This window comes from Pelmatolapia mariae, linkage group LG15 (assembly GCF_036321145.2).
Source record: "Pelmatolapia mariae isolate MD_Pm_ZW linkage group LG15, Pm_UMD_F_2, whole genome shotgun sequence".
In the NCBI taxonomy this organism is placed as follows: Eukaryota; Metazoa; Chordata; class Actinopteri; order Cichliformes; family Cichlidae; genus Pelmatolapia; species Pelmatolapia mariae.
In genome coordinates this window covers 38,017,358-38,030,071 of record NC_086240.1, presented here as the reverse complement: position 1 = coordinate 38,030,071, position 12,714 = coordinate 38,017,358, and the positions used below count along the sequence as shown (strand labels likewise).

General features: G+C 41.5%; 1 non-coding gene across 1 annotated transcript; it reads left to right on the top strand.

The window, feature by feature from the left end:
- The first annotated feature begins 8,390 nt into the window (after positions 1-8,390).
- On the top strand, positions 8,391-8,496 carry LOC134643915 (U6 spliceosomal RNA). The gene has a single exon (XR_010096425.1). It is a non-coding gene; the product is annotated as a U6 spliceosomal RNA (small nuclear RNA).
- The last annotated feature ends 4,218 nt before the right edge of the window (positions 8,497-12,714 follow it).

Here is a 12,714-nt window from a genome sequence, read left to right as displayed (position 1 = left end):
TAGAAAAGCATCCCGCTGGAAGCTAGGAGAGGCTTCCAGCTATCATAGGAAGAAAATGGATGAGTGGAAGTATCACACAATGTAGTTACTCTCTGATATCAGAGCACATCACTTTGTCTTTAAGTAATGCAAATTTATCCAGAACATCACTTCCCGGTTAAATGTACTGGCACAGAAATCATGACAATGTGGAGTGACATGGGTATAAAATGTTCTGTTTCATGTTGTCACCGCTGTGGGAAACAGAATACCTTCATAAACACCTCTGTGTATTCAGGTTGAGCAGCTGGGCAGTTTCTGAAAAGGAAAATTTCGCCGGTCTCTTGCGCCTGCTAATGACATCAGGTTAGACAGGTCTCGTATACTCATCGGTGCTGACGTTGGTGTAGTTCTTGCTGAAATACTCACTCGCTGCTGCACGAAGAAAGGTGATAAAGTCATGCATGACATTTACTGCTAGACTGTTTGTGCCTAGAAAACTCAGTAAATAGTGTGAATTTGTCACCTATTCAGAACAACAGCTTTATTATTCAAATTGTGCTTTCTGAATGAATTATGACTGATGTCGTAACATGTGCTGCGTGCATATTATAAAAGGCCAGAAGGTAATTTAAACAAAAACAACAATTTAAAAAAGAGAATTTCTAATGTCGATCCTGTTATAAGAAAAATTGTAAGCTTGTGACCAGAAAGTCATCAGTGAGAGTTATTGAAAGACTTTTTAAAGAACATCTTTTTTTTAAAGAACATCTGCTCTTTCTTTCTTTGTTGAGTGGATTGTTAAGTTAATGGCAATATAAAGCTAGCTGGAGGCGTTGGTTGATCTGAGTGTGGAAAGAAAATTTGGTTCTAGAAAAATTGGAAAGTGCGCTGAAGGAAAGTCTCAGCTGCCAGACCTCTCAGAATTACAGAGACAGAGATGGCAAGGACACAGACAGCCAGATGAGGGCGGCCCGTGCAGTCTGTAGGCTATGTTTTAACTACTAATGCATCAAATTTTCATTTAGGTAAAAACAGTTAGCAGGTGATACTTTCATTATCTTCTAATTGCATTTTACTGCAATAATTTCCCTATAAGTGTAATAAACATAACTGGCATTCATTTTAGGATTTTGTTTCCCATTTTGTCATAAGAATAGGTATATTGGATTTTTATTGCCTTTCTGTCTGACAGATGTGCAATTTTACCTGAAAATATTCCGGTCTGCAGATCTTTTCTTGACTTACTTTTCCCTTAACTGCCATTTCGTATTTCAGGCAGTAGAAAATTACAAGCAAGAAATGCTGTAATGTCTTTTTTATATACTTTTATAGTCTTTTCCCTCTCTGCAGGCATCACTTAGCGTCTTTTTCAGGTTCTCAGCTGCCTGGAGGAGCCCGTGGTTTTGAGTGTTCCTCTTCAAGAGTCAGAAAATGATGTAGGTAAGTAACAAGACTATTAGGGCGGAATGAGCTAATACGAATTGGCAGCTTTGCAACTGCAGAAACTTTTGCACATGTTAAAGTTAATTTTTAAACTTTTAAAAAATTTTAAGGAATACCCTTCTCTCACTAAAGTCTGCTGACAGCAGAAATTGAATTTACTTCTTTTCCTTCAAAGATTTAGCAAAGTATGTCAAAATTATGGGAGGCGGCGCACAAACTTTTGCATAAACTGCATATGTATTCATGCTTGCGTATGCTCTACGTTTGCCTCTTTGTCAGCATGTAAATCTATCAATAGTTCACAGCATAAATTCTTTTAAATGAGTCACAGATGTTGCCGTTCTGTTGCAGCTGCAGCTGTTTCGTAATTCCCATGTCATAATGGGTCTTAACTTTAATCGCTTTGGAGACCCAGTAATTAGATGGTCGTATGTGTTGTTAGTAGCTTTGTTTTGACCTTGTGGATCTGTGGATTTCGGATGTAAGGTTAACGCAGCTCTTTTCATGTATATATTAAAGGAAACAATATTCCGATCATATCATATTTCAGGATGACACTCGTCTTTGCATCACTCACAACACGACAGTTTGAAGTGTGGTGTGTGTTTGTGTGAAAATGACAGCAAATGCATTCGTGAGAGGTAGGAGGGTGCCGAGAGTCCTTTTCATCCTTGTGTGAAAAGAAATTGTGATCCGCCGAATGGATCAGATCTCAGCTGATAGGCCGAGCAGCAGGTTTTTGAGGGCTCCAATCTGTGTGGAAGCTCAGCCTAAGTGCAGAGATTATATATACGTTTCCACATTGTTCCTCTTTGTCGTTTTCACTTTTGAACTGTGATTGTCCAGCTTCGGCTACTCTAAGGATTTTGAGCCCACTCACTAAAGGAACAAATGAATTTGTCTGTATCCAGAGTGTATCTTCTGAAGTTAAAAGACATTTTGCATATTTAACTTGATGGAACAAGCTGCATGAATCAATCTCTATTTTTGTTTTGTTGAATCTCACTGATTGGCTTCTTCAAAGCACTCTTTTCCACCTCCACTGCATGTGTGACCCCTGATAAGAACAACAACACGTAAATAACCAGTCATTGTCTGATGTTCAGCTCTGTTCAGAGCCTGGGGTCACAGTCAAAAAAAAAAAAAAAATCAATACCGTGTCTTTTTTGTCTCCGTGAGCCAGCCACTATCTCCACAAGCAGAAGTTTTTAATTAGTGGAGGACTGAGTGGATCACCCAGATGCTGATTTCCAGGCTCCTCTTTAGAGGAGGCAACATGTTTATAGAGGTTTTATTGCCTAGATGGGAATTAGTAAATCAGTTGCTCGGTTCTTTGTTTTTTCCTTTGGATACTCAACGATACAGCCTGTTGTTCAACCAATGTCTGGTATTTCAGTCTCACCTGTGAAATATCACTTTGGCATCTGAGATTCTCATATTTACACAAAATAACCCAGAAAAATCATCTTAGTTTAACTGCATTGTATGTATCTGTGATTTTTCCCATAGGTGCAAATGGCAGGTATCAGTCACTCAGAGCTGGAGCTCTAGCTCCTCTCTAATATGGATCAGTACAAAGTAAAGTTAACCTCTGCACTAGGTCAAACCTGAGACATGGCTCTATCGTTGGCGGTCTCTGCAAAAGCATTCCCACCTGTGACTGGAGCTGGGATGTGTGAAATATCAGTGTGAGAGAACCGGAGGCTAGGCAGCAGCTTAGAGAGTCAGAAAGAGGGCCAGATGTAGATCTAATATCAGCTAAGAGCCTGCTGTTTGGGAAGGCTTGTCTAATATGATACACATGTGCTACATCCTGTCTGAACCGCTGCCTGGCTTTTTGACGCTGCCTGGAGGAGGTAAGTGTGTGTGTCTGTGTGTTCAGTCGTGTTGTTAGCCATGCCTCTTGTGAGATAAACATAAAGACAAAACTGTGTGTGGCTTTCTTCTGTAATTTCTGGCGATAAACAAAGAATAAGGTGGAATATAGTGTTTTAATGTCTGCCAACCTGTCAGCGAACACTTTGTGCACAAGTTGGGTGTGTTGGAATGTGCGAGTGGAGTGAAGTCTTACCATTATCATACACTTTATCTGTAATTAACTCTCTAGTGGTTACTGATTGACCCAGTAACACCTGGGCAGATATGCCAGAGAGCTCCCTCCCGCGATGAGCTTTTACCAGCCTCATCGAGGGAGAACAGCTCTTTTGATTTAAATCCACCTTCAGTCTTCAACTTAACCGATAGGTGAAAAAAAGAACTTTATAATGCACCCCGGCCTGACACCGGAGAGCTGAGATTATTCTGGAAATGGAGCGGTGTTGATAGCACATTAGTGCGTCCTCAGAGTCTTAATGGATAATCCCAGTCTGAGTACCTGGGATTCCATCCACATCCCTCCCTACCAACCAAAATAGCCATGCTTTGAAGGATTGAAATTAATTACCAATTTACAGAGTCCAAAAGTTTATCTTTAACTCCTCCTTAAGCTCTACGCTGATATCTGGTGCCAATTTAGGGCATTCGTCAACCAATTTTCAACTTAATTGGGAGATGGCACCTGGCCAATTAGGAAAATAAGGTGCAAGAGAGAGGACCAGCTTGAATAAGTCCACTTAATAAGGAACTTTCGCATTCAGTGCTCTTAATTAGTGAGTTCTCTTTTGTCTGAAGTTTTCTAGTCTTATACCGTCTACACTTAAATTATTAAAAGGATCATGATTCTTTGCTTGGTTACTGAACTGCGTCTGGAAGACTAATCATCGGCGGATCAGCAAGAGCTTTTGGGAGCCACATGCCTGGTTTGTTCAAAACGCTGGTCTCCTGAGGAGAGGTTAAGGAGAGGAGTCAGCACCTCCCTGGGAGTTCGCTGCCACCATGTCATCCATTCTGGGGAGTAATCGAGTTATCATATCAACAAATCTCCCGTCAGGGGTTCAACAGCTGACACTTTTAGAAAGACACCCACAGGAGAACAACAAATTTTGAGCAGCAGGCCGTTGCTAAGAGAAGAACTGAGGCACCTGTAAAGGTCTCCTCTCCTGCCCACAGAGAGGGCACTCCCGCTGGGCATCACACTGCTCTCTGGCCCCTGGTCAGCCCGGAGCACAAGGGCAGGGAAGCAGGAGCCATAGTTAATGCGCTTCACAATAGGCTGAAGACACAATAGAAGCAGTATATCACCAAGACTGTCAATAAATTTAAAAGCAACCCACAAACAATTAGCTGAAAGGGCAGCAAGGTTTCAGGGCCGAAGGCCTCCGCTCCTCAGGCCAGCGGAGACAAACTGTCCACCCACGTTCAAATGGCAGCTGGTAATTCTGCCTAGAGAATATGTTCACGGACTCCTGTGGATTACAACCCGACCTTTAAGTGTGTCCCCCCAAAATAAACCACATGCTGGGCCGTTCCTCCAGTCACGGGATGTTTTATGACTCTTTGAATGTGGGAAATGTTGCCCAATAGTTTGTCTTTAAGGCCCGTATAGAGTTACGTAGTTTGTTCATTCCACGGTTTATATTATTGGCAGAATAGGCCAGCCAGCTGTTTCCCTTGAAGTTTTATGGTGTCAATGCCAAATGTTTACTTTCTGTGATATAAGAAGCTAGTGTAGCTGTTTGTGCTAATCATTTCTAACTTTTACATCTTTTTTTTCTTAACAACCTTCTCAATTAAGCTCTTACGTAGTCTGAGGCTAAAATGAGTCATCAGCAAACCCTGGAAAGCACAAAGTCCTCTTGATTTGTGAGATCATTTAAAAAAGCTTTGTTTGGATTCCCTGTGCAATTCTAGATTCATCCAACATGAAAAACAAATGCCATCTTTGATTTGGACGAGTGGGTATGAAGTCCATCTGTTAACAATACCCCAATAAGAACAAAAAACCCTTGGGGCAATCAGAGCTTGCCTGCCTTCCATGACCAAAAAACTTGCGAGGCTCTAAACTTATTTCTAAAGTGTCCTGGTTTGATGGAATCACTTAAATAGGTTGGCAAGCGATAAACAGTTTGCGACAAGATGGCAGCTCAAGCTCATCTTCGTCATCGGGCATCAGTTTAGAAACCGCGTTTCTAAGATGTGAGCTGACCCAGGTTTTGTTTATTAGCAGGAGGTTTCAGGGGAAACGTGCAAAGCAAAAGGAAAAATAACTTAATGGCATCTGATTTGTGAAATTCAATGCATTAAAAAAAAACGATGAAAAGCTGGCAGCTGGAGTCAGGAGGTTCGAGTCAAGCAGTTATGGTGTGAAAGCATGAACATATTGTGCCTTTAGAGAAAGTTTAAGAAAAACTGAGGCCAGATTCAAGCGCAGCCTCTTAGCATTCTGTTCATCCACCACGTCTATAAATCATTTGCCTGACCAGTCCTGCTCCCCGCAACTGACCGGCTCGACCCATTGGCCAGGAGCCAAGCCTGTGTCCGGACAAGGCCCTGACCCGTGAACCTTGGCCGGAGTCCCTGGACCAATGAGGTGAGGGCATTAGAGCTACGACCCCGGCAGCCCGGGCTACCTGCTGCTCTGGCATAATACAATTGGACACAGCCATCAGAATGATGGAGCACACTGAATTCTCCACGCTGACCACTCCAATGGCTGCTGACCAAAGCAGGCAGTGGTTTCAGCCCCTCTAAAATATAGGAAAATAGCCCTTTTGATGTTATGTCACAGATGCCTTTTTTGTGCTTTTTTTCCTTTCTTTTTTGTCTCTCGTCCATATTATGCTTTAAAGTTTCCTGGTTGCTGCAATTTGGGGCCTTTTCAGAAGAGCTGGGTAAAGAGTGTACCATTTGTCAAAGCAGTGCTTTAATTGAAAAGCCCCTATAGAGTGAAGCTCTATAGGGGAAGTTGATGTTAAATTTAGTACACTAAAACTCCACTTTGATGCACAAGTCACTTGTTATTTTAATACACTTGTAAATTTGCAGTTTTCCCCAGGTCCCACTGATTCATATTGTTATGTCGTATATGAGGTAGGCCCAAACTCAGATTACTGCTGATATTTCCTCCCTATCTCCACCTCTGTTTTGTTAATGGCACAACGTTCATGCTGGTAGTATAATTACTGACATTAGAGCGAGCCAAGAAAGACTCTGCAGGATGCTAACCCCACGAAGCCACAACTGCTGTTTGGCATTCAAGAGTAAAAGGTGTGCCAGTGTTTCCCTGCCTTGGTCTATGTAAACTAAAGGCATGCTAGTGTATTCATACAGGCCCCCCCCCCCCCCCCCCCCCCTTCCCTTCTCCCAACAAACACACCTGAGGGACCCCCTCCAAGTCAAAACAATTAGCATCCTCCATGCCCTGTGGAGTTAAACTCTCAGTGCAAACAAATGCATCCGACTGACAGGCAGCTTAGGCAAATGGCTTGTTTGGGGAGCGGGCTCAGTCTCTTTGGGCTTACAGAAAGGCTGAGTGAGTTTCAGCTGGGAGCGATTGCATTACAGAACAGCGTGAGAAAGAGAAGCACCTGTATATATCTCACCTGAAATCAAAGAGGATATCTCGTTGAGAATGGGATTTAGAATTTCCAGCACAATAGGTTTATACGCCCCAGTTGGGATGTTAAGAGATGCATAGGGTGAGGTATAATGTAGTGGAAATTTAGTACAATTGAATGGAAGTGTCACCAGTTTCGTGACGCTGAAAGGTGCTGCAATTGAATCAGTGTTTGATAAATGGATGTAACAATAACTGCTGTAAAAATAAGAATAGGTGGTCATTATTGTATGTGTATGTAAAGGTGATCATGTGCATTTTCCAAAAGATCTTGCAGACAGCGCCATCATTATGCAGTTCATGACTCCTGCGTAACATGTTGTAGCTAGTCCAGAGCAGTGTTAAGGTTGATCATTACTTTTTAAAAAGTAATGGGATACTTGCTTATTTATTCCTTCTGTATAAATGCATAGAAACATGTTCTGGAAATGTTGTAGAAAGTTATTTGTTACACTGCTTGTTATAGTACAACATCGTCTGAGAGTGTCATGTAATTGACAGTTAGCAATAACAGCACAAATATTTATCTTAATAAGAAGGACATACACAGGACGCAGTATTCAATTTTTACCACCAAGCCAATGGAAAAGTTGATGAAAGCCAGTCAGGACAGAGAAAAATGTTGTGGCAGCAGCAGTTTCACTGTAGAAGATGAGCACATTCTCTCTGTTAAACTACAAGCTAGTTCATCTCTGCTTTAGTTAACTGCTGACAAGCTTTGGCCCTTGTATGTAGTCGGCACACAGTCAGCTTGAGCATCACTCTGTGTCTGGGGGTCTCTTGCTGCTGGCTTGGGTTTAGCGTCTTGCCTTTGAACGTTCTTGGAGAGATTCGCTGTTATGTTCACAGCAGCGGATAGTTGTTTCTGGCCTGGATGGAGTTTGCACTTTGCTGTCAGTGAGTCTTGTGCTTTAATTCAATAAATTTACAGTAATGTAACCACTACTCCAGCGTTGTGAACCATATGAACTGTGTTCAAGCAATTGTTGCACAATCATGCATGAAAAAAGGACATTTGATTTCTTTTTTTTCTCTTTGGCCAAAATGCAGTTAGCCAAAGAACTCATGAAAGTAGATATTTCTTTGTTTAGTAATTGTAATCTGATTACCAAAGTAAGGTAATCCTAGGTAATATAGTACTACATTACTGAAAAATGTAATGTGATTATGTGCCTCTGTTAAACAGGGTGTAATCAGAGTGTGAAGCCATAATTTGTAACACTAGCCCTGACTCTTACAGTTATTGGTTACTGTATCCTATCCAATGGGTGTGCACTCACCTCATAGACTGTATATAAAAGTTTTTGGGTTCAGTTACTTAAAGTTGAAGAGATTACATGAAATTTTGCAAATTATGTTCCCCATCAGACTCATTATTTGCTAGCTTGTGATTGAGTGTCTGTGTCAAACAGACATCTAGTGTCAAAACACCAAGATGGGCCAAGGTGGGTTTTAAGTAAGCAGTGGATGTGCTTGCTTTGCCAAGTGCATACACTAAACTGGAAATAGTACAGAGAAGATTAGCATGGTCCATGTGCAAGGATGACACGTAAAATCGTGACACGTTTACAAATTTAGGGGTGGCTGTGGCTCAAGAGGAAGACCAGGTTGTCGACTAATTAGAAGGTTGGCAGTTTGATCCCTACCTCCTCTAGTCTGTATGTCGAAGCATCCTTGGGCAAGATTCTGAACTCTGGACTGTCCCTGATACATCTATTAGAGTGTGAATCTTAGGTTAAACGTGTTTAGATACAGAAATAAGCACATTTATAAATGTGTGTGTGAAGGAGGTTTGAAGTAAAACAGCTTTAAGCGCGCAAAATAGAAATAGGTACTTGTATATCACTTTTCTATCCATGTCACAGTGACATCACCATGCTATATACAGTCTGGGATTGGCCCTTAGAGAAAGGCTTATTAAGTATTTTGGGTTTTTGTTTGTTTGTTTGATTTCATTGTATTTAGATATTGAAAAGTTGACTTTAAAGTTGAAAGTCTCCATTATTAAATGTGAAAAACACCATCCAGTTATGATTAGGAATACCTGTGTAACAGGGTCATTTCTGTAGCGTTAGATATCTAAATTCACATTCAGTGAGACATGACTGCTTTTTTTTTTTTTTTTTTTTTTAGCTTTTTTTATACCATTTATAGGTATGCTAATATTTTTTCTAATGTATTTATGTTCTAGTTTTTCTTTATTTGGCATCTTTTTTTCTAATGAATAAAGTAAATTAAAGAATGAATGAAATTCATCAGGCAGACAAGAAATGTGGAATCCAAAGTCTAGAGTTTGACCTCACTATGAAATTAGCCATTGTGTATGTTTCAAAGAGCCCAGAATTGTCTTTTAAGCATTTTCAATATGGGCCAGTAGATCCCATTACTCATCTCTGGAAAAGTTTAGTTTGGGGTTCTGTCATTTGAAAGGGACCATAGACTTGGCATAATGTCTTCTGTGTCTTTTGCGATGGACCAGGGTCTCCAAGCCGCACAGAGAGGAAGGGAGAAGGAGGTGGGCGTGGTATTATGTCCTAATAGGCCAATCTGGATGGACAAACCGATAGTAGCATCTGCTTGCTTTGTCAAACGCGGAGATTTTAATGGAAGATCTGAGCGCCAAACGTTGAGCGGGACCACATGCGGACAGAGATGGATGGTTGAAAGGTCACAGGCTTCGAGTGGCCAATGGGTCCAGTTTCTTATCTCTGATCCCCACTGGCCAATCAATTGGTTGTGGGGCATTTGTCATGAAGTAAATCCAAGTCGTTGCTTTATTATCCATCCCCGGCTCGCAGGCAAAGTATTGTCAGGCTCCATGTATGTGCCACTGTATAGAGATGGATGAACATACAGACCCATATCAGGCTATCAGATAGGTTAATAAAGGTCATCTCAGACCTATTTTTCAGATATTGAAGTGTGTTTAGGGTTTTGTTTAAAAAAAAAATATATTATTCTGTATTGAGATTTAATATTTTTTAAATACATTATTGACAAGAAGCACACTGTGCTGCACATTGTAAATCCTAAAATTTGGAAGATGCATCCACTTTCATTAACTGGACTGGTTGTTATTTTAAAAAAAATCTACATGGAGATAGAAAATTATTTGAAACTAATTCCAGACAGAGTTGCAAAAGAAGCAGTGGTGATTTGCCATATTAGGACCTAGCAGCATTTACACAGCTTCATATGGTAAGAAACAAACCAGTCACAGAAAGAGCAGCTTTGATTTTCTGCAGTCCAGTTTTCTCTGTCCTCTTTGAGAAAGTCAAGTAAGGCAGCTTAACAGCAAACTGCACTTAACAGATATATTTCACTCTTTATGAAGATTTTTGAGTTGCCTTATCTGGGTTAGAAGCCAGCTAAAGTCCAGTTTGTTATGACTCTATCCATATTATTCCTCGCAGCAGAAAACTGATTGTAAAAGCTAGACAGCTGTTAAGTCAAAGGTTGTTCAATGGCTTGGAGCTAAGATTGCAGGTCTCTATATTATTGATGAACCTGGAACTCAGCAAGTATTATAGTGTTTAAGATGTCTGAAAGGGGTTTGGGCAAGCTCCGGCTTTACATGGCCTGAGGGGTTGCAGACAGAAATCACGGTGCCCTGCAGGATGGCCATTAGGGCAAAAGACGAGGGGAGCCAACAGGATGTCTGCACTCCAGGGATCTAATCCGGTGCCATTGGCTCTCCTTAGGAAAAGACGAGTTCCGCAGCTTCTGAGCTCCTGTGGGTCTGGCAGGTGGTTTATTCCATCAACAATTACCCATCCCCACAGTTTGGATACTTTTGTGGCCGAATTAAGCTCTTAGGAGCATTCAGTCTGGTCACATTAGCTCAAATAGAAAAGCCAGCAGGGCCACCTTTTTTCGGCTTGGTTACCTTTATTGTTTCATTTTTTTGTCGGGCTGCTAATAACATCCCAAATCCTGACTTAGTCCCAAGTGTCCTTTCATACACTGTTCTCCAAAAAAAGAAAACTGAAAAACTCTGCATGCGCTAACAAATTGCCTAACTGGCATAGCTGCAGAGTTGCGAGCAAGTAGTGAATGCTTGCCACAGTTGATACTATAACGATGTGAAGGGCCACTGTGTTTGACTCCAGCTTTCTACACGGTGTACTTTTCTTTGTTATTGGTCTCTTCTGTTCTGCCCTGTGAGCATCTGCTCGGTGCTCCTCTTAGTGGAGCTTTTACTGCATCACCTTTTAATCTTGGTGTTGGAGTCAGCCCTCTTCTTATGTGAAAGCTTTGAGCTGCTGCTTGCGAGTGAAATTAATTGTGTGTTAAGCAGAGTGGAATTAATGGCTTGCACTGAAACCTGTGGCCACGGCTGGCTTAGCGGTGCGCAGATCCCCCTGATCCTGCTTGTTACAGGAGCTTGGCCATTGTAGATGGTGAGATGATTGTGAGGTTTCAGCCTCTTTTTTTCAGTTTCTTTTGTCTTTTGGGGGAGCACGGGGATCTCTGCTTTTGTCTGCCTCCATGTTCCTTTCAGGTGGTATCACAGCTGGCCTCTTTAATTCACTCGGGACATCGTGTGACCCTACCCCCCAGGAGGCAACTGTAAATACACACACAGTTTCTCTCTCTATCACCCCTAAACAGACAGTGGAAGGTACTGCAGAAAGTTATTTTCTGCTCTACACCGTAACTTATGACATCTTTACACAATCCTATGCAATGCTTAAGAAATGTTTACAGATGTAATGAATGTGTAAAAACTCGTGTGCAAGTTTAAAATGAAAATGTGTGAGTTGGGTTTATCCATGGGAAATGCATCAGGTCATCCATGGGAATCCACAGCATGTGTTGTCTAGCCATCTGCCCACTTTAAAGATGCCGACTCTTTCGGCTTCACAAATGGAACTACTATACGGTTAGACAATTACCCCAAACAGCTTGGTAATGGGTTTATTGTGTCTAGAATGATTGCCTGCAAAGTAAAACTACAGGATCTCCACAAAAACCTTACATGGCTGTAAATATGTATTAACCAGAAAATAGGCCTTGTGTGGGATCATTTAAAAGAGACAAAGACCAGCTCTTGGACAAAAAGGAAAGATGCCATAAGAAAGAGGGGATTCTACTTAGCTAATGAGTTGCTCTATAGAAATGTAAAAAGGTAGGTCTTTAGGCAGAGCAGTTGCCCTGCCGGTTGGGTCTGATAGACTGTAAAATGCAGAGGTCCGGCCACTGTTTCCACTGTCCATTGTGGCCATGGTAATTCAACCGGTCCCATGTTATGTTACAGAGGGTTGTAATTGTGACATGAGGCAGAAAGGGGGACAAAGTCATTACTTGTGCTGAACTCTGATAAACCGGAGAGAAGAAAGATGCCTTGTTAAGTCCTCATTCTTTGGGAACTTCAAAGAGAAGCACCCTCCTCTGGCCGCAAATAAAAAACTTCTAACGTAAGCAATGAATGGACCTGCCAATTTCCTTAAGGTCCTTCAGCGTCAAGGGCCATTTCGGCCAGTTCTTACTCCACCTTGTGAGAAGTGGTCAGCCGTTAAGAGGACTTGACGGTAAAACCCTTGTGTCAAGTGAAGATCATACAAGGAGACTGGCATCAGAACACTCAGACCAGCCTAGATTTGTAAGTTTCGCAAGGTGTTTGAGTGAAGACAAAAGACTTCTTGGAAATAATGAACAAAAAAATATATTCCCAGTGATGCAATTTCTCTCGCAGAGAATGAAATGAAAACGCAAGACTAGAGAAAGAACTCAAAAACTCATTCACTCACAGATATACATTTGTACATTTGTAAAGCAGAAATGGTGAAGCTGCT